A 3,820-nucleotide genomic window follows, 5' to 3' on the forward strand; every position below is an offset into this window, starting at 1 on the left:
CGCATGTGACTGTGTTACACTCTAGAGCAATAGCTTATGCAGGAAACCCGTAACACACCAGGGTGTAATGTAGGCTATTTTGCTAGCTTCAGTGATTCTGGAGTGAAAGTTTCTACCTAATGGTGGTTCTCAACGTTTTTAGATTCAAGGTACTCCTTGATGGATTCCAGGCACCCCTCAATAAACCGACAGCACTCTTGGTGAATGTCAGCTCTTAGTTTTCACACTTTTTTGACTACAGAAAAATAATAGAGTAGTTTTTTTCCATTGCAAAGAACTCAGCAAGACCTCAACAAGACAGAATGGTTTTAACCCAATGGTTACCTGTTTGCAATCTTTGGGTATATCTTGTGAATTATGTTTGCACACCTAACAGTGCTAACATTGTGCAGCATCCTGCAGCACCCCTGAAGGGATCTCAAGGCACCCCAGGGTGCTACAGTTGAGAATCATCGTTGCTTTAACACCTGCACTTAGCTGGCAGCAGCGATGTCTGTATGTACCCAGCGACTGATGTATTCCACTGTGTGGATCTGGCTGCAAGAACATGTGTGTATTGTTATATCTACACACATCACTGCACATGCAAATTACAACTGAATTTTTTGGCTATGTGAAGAACCAATGGCCTGCACTGGCCTTTGGAAAACCTGGTGTACTTATGAAAATACTCAGCATACAGCAGAGCTGTCCTGGCAGGCTATTTATTGTCATTTTTCCTGTCTTGGAGCGGAATCTGTGGACACTGTGATAAATGAGGCAGCAGGTTTGCCTGGTCTTGCTGGCAGTTTCTGCAGGTGACTTGCTATCTTTCTCTAAAATGCAGCTGTGCAACTGCTTCCAGACACACTCCTCCATGCAAATGCCTCTGGAGTCCTCCCCCAGCCCCAAACCAAACTGAGGTCCTTGGCCTGGAGTCTGGAAGTCACCCCTGGCTGGGAGTTGCTGTTATTGAGTTGAATCTCATTCCAGAATAACACTGCACATGCTCCAGCCTGAGCCACAGGCAAAGCTTCTTCCTCAGCCCTTGCCCATCCTCAAAACTGAACTGTTCCCACCTCAGGGTCCAGATGCCACATGATGGCTCCCACTTCTTTTCCATTCAGAGCAGAGTCCAATGAACCCACCTGCCCCAATGATTCAGGGGTGATTCCCCACAGCCCCCAGAGGGCTCTAACAGCAGCTAACTAAAGAAACCTGCTACATTTCTCTCCCAGCTGTTACAGCCCCTGATCAACCTTTCCATGCAGAAGCAGCTCACTTGGCTGCTGCTGGTACAGACTATCTTTCCTCCTTCACCAGCAGTAGAAGTACAGCCCACTGGTCAGTGGGCGCATCTACACGTTCATTAATGCATCTTAGATGCTGCGCATTTAGTTTAGTACTTCCTTAATAAAGTACTAACTAAATGCCCAGTACCTAAAGTTACTGTGCAGTAGCACCAGCAAACAGTTTATTTAGTGATGCTTACTGTGCATCAGCTTAGTAACACTGAGCAGTAGGCTATTAGCACGGTTTTTGCTGTGACACACTACTGTGCAGTGTTATTAGGCTAATGTGCAGTAATTATCTTGTGTAGACGTGCCCAGTGTGTATGTGTCCTTGGACACACAGAGGCTATGAGTCTTATTTAGCTTGTGGTTCCTTAGCTCTGGCTGCTGTGATGCATACTGGCCATCCTGGGGGGCGTAATTCTGCCCCTGTTACAGTAGTTATCACCCAAGAGCGCTACATAACCTATGAGAGTTGGGCTGCTGGATCTTGATATCAAGGTATGGATGCTCATGTGTAGATTGACCAGACCCAAGAAGGGTTGGGCTCGGTCCATCTTCTCTGCCCTTAAGAAGATGTCCCTGACAGTGAAGGAATGAGGATAATCGGCCAAGAGATCAGAGTGCCAAACAGGAAAAATCAGAAATGCTAACACCTCTCCATTACCCCAAGATCTACTACCCCATCATTGGAAAAGCAACATAACACATTTGGTTGGACCAGAATACACTACCTGCCGCCACAAAGCAGAATAACGATGCTGGCCCTTTAAAAGCGAGGCTGGGAGTCCTTTTTTTTTCTTGTTAAAAGATGTCTGCGAGGGGAGCTGCCAATCTGAAAAATGATCCTTTCTTTTTTCCATTTACTTCGTTCTTTCCTTCTAGCTTGTGCTCATCTGTTCAGGTGAACCGCAGGCACATTCATTAAATCTTTGTCTTTGACACCTCAGCTGCTTTGGAGCCCTGGGCTTCTCGTTCTCTTTCCTTTCTGGTTTTTTTTTCCCTGTTCCCCCATCTCTAAGCTCGCCTGATCAGCACACTAAAAGGCTGCAAGAGAAAGCAGCAGAATAGTTAACTAAGCATAACTTTAACTCCAACTTGCTGAGTGGCCAGTTTTGTATGTATTGATATAAACACAGAGAAGTGGAGGGAGGGGAGGAAGATTGGCTTGTCAGGAATGTGGGTTTCATTTCCCAAGCCCAGTTGCAAATCACACACGCACACACACACGCGCACACACACCCATGTAGCTAAGCACAATGGGGACATCCCAGTCCTCTCTATTCTGGCACTAGCAGGTATACCTCATTGCCAGTTGCCATTGCCATAACCCCACTTTGGAGTGGCAAAAAGGGCATTCAGTGCTCACAAGAGTGAGGGTCTTGTCACTGGAAATGGACCAGAACAAATGCACTGTCCCAACCCAACCTTGGTATTTGAGAGACCTTCAAAATGGGGTTCTGAGGCTGAATTTTGTAATGGGAGGGGACCAAACCACCCCTATATTTGGGGTGTGTATAAACTGAACGAAGACCTAAATTGTGCAGCTTCTGCCCATCTAAACTGATATCATTGACATGGACTTGATATATTGAGGTCAAGCTTTAGGCAAGCTCCTTTCTTCCTCCCTCCTAGCTGAGAGGCATGCTGTTTTCCTGGAGTTGCTCCCCAGGGTGAGACAGCCAGACATCTTCTATGACCGTGCAGCAAGTTTCTGTGTTGTGGGCCATGTGGCTACATGTCCTTTAATTCAGACCACAGTGTAAAAATCAATTCAGCTCCAGACTTCAAAGCAACAAGAATCAACTGGAGCTGAGTGAAGGGCTCACTTTGGCGTTTGGGGTGCCTTAGTTGAAATCAAGCTGATAAAATCTTGACCTTTGAATGCTGATCTCTGGATCACTCTTGGTTCTCCCAAGCCACACATCTGCATCCATACACATTTATATACTCAAATGCTTCCCAAAGAAACAATTGCACATACCCTCTAGTACTCAGACACCCTACACATGCCATAACCCATAGACACACTTACCGAGGCATACTGACAGCGTTCCCAGACACAAACCCTGATGCACCCTCAGGCGTATGCCCATCCCCACACACAACCTGTCCTTTCAAACATTATAGTTCGGCTCTGGGGAATCTAACAGGGCAATGGCAGAGGCCAAAGTCTAGGGTGAAGGAGGGAGAGTGACAAAAAACTCTCGAGTCCAAAGGCACCCACTGCTCAGCTCAGGAGCATCAAACACCCCATTGGGATCTGTAACAGTAGCAGGTGGTCAGCCATTCTGACTATCAGGCCTCAGATGTTACCAGATGGGCACTCAAAATGTAACACCTGCTTTTGAACATTTTGGCCTGCAAGTCAAAGCATCGGGTATATTTGGTGAGAGCCAGCACAGTCTGGCTGTACAGTCATCCACTGGCCGGTCAGGCTCACTAGGTTCTGGGAAGCTGTGCAATTCCTCTGAATTGATTGTGGTGGATTATGTAATGTCATGATTCAATTTGTAGATTCATAGATTCATAGATTAAGGGTCGGAAGG

The 3,820-nt window shown here is 46.5% G+C and overlaps 1 long non-coding RNA gene across 1 annotated transcript in view; it reads right to left on the bottom strand.

Annotated features, from left to right (window-relative positions):
* Positions 1-2,329, bottom strand: part of LOC109294028 — a 17,873-nt gene extending 15,544 nt beyond the window's left edge. The window contains exon 1 of the long non-coding RNA XR_002096454.1: positions 2,006-2,329. This is a non-coding gene — a long non-coding RNA (uncharacterized LOC109294028). The remainder of the gene's footprint in view (positions 1-2,005) is intronic.
* Between the last annotated feature and the right edge of the window lie 1,491 nt (positions 2,330-3,820).

This window comes from Gavialis gangeticus, unplaced genomic scaffold (assembly GCF_001723915.1).
Source record: "Gavialis gangeticus isolate Ggan-Ray unplaced genomic scaffold, GavGan_comp1, whole genome shotgun sequence".
Classification (NCBI taxonomy): domain Eukaryota; kingdom Metazoa; phylum Chordata; order Crocodylia; family Gavialidae; genus Gavialis; species Gavialis gangeticus.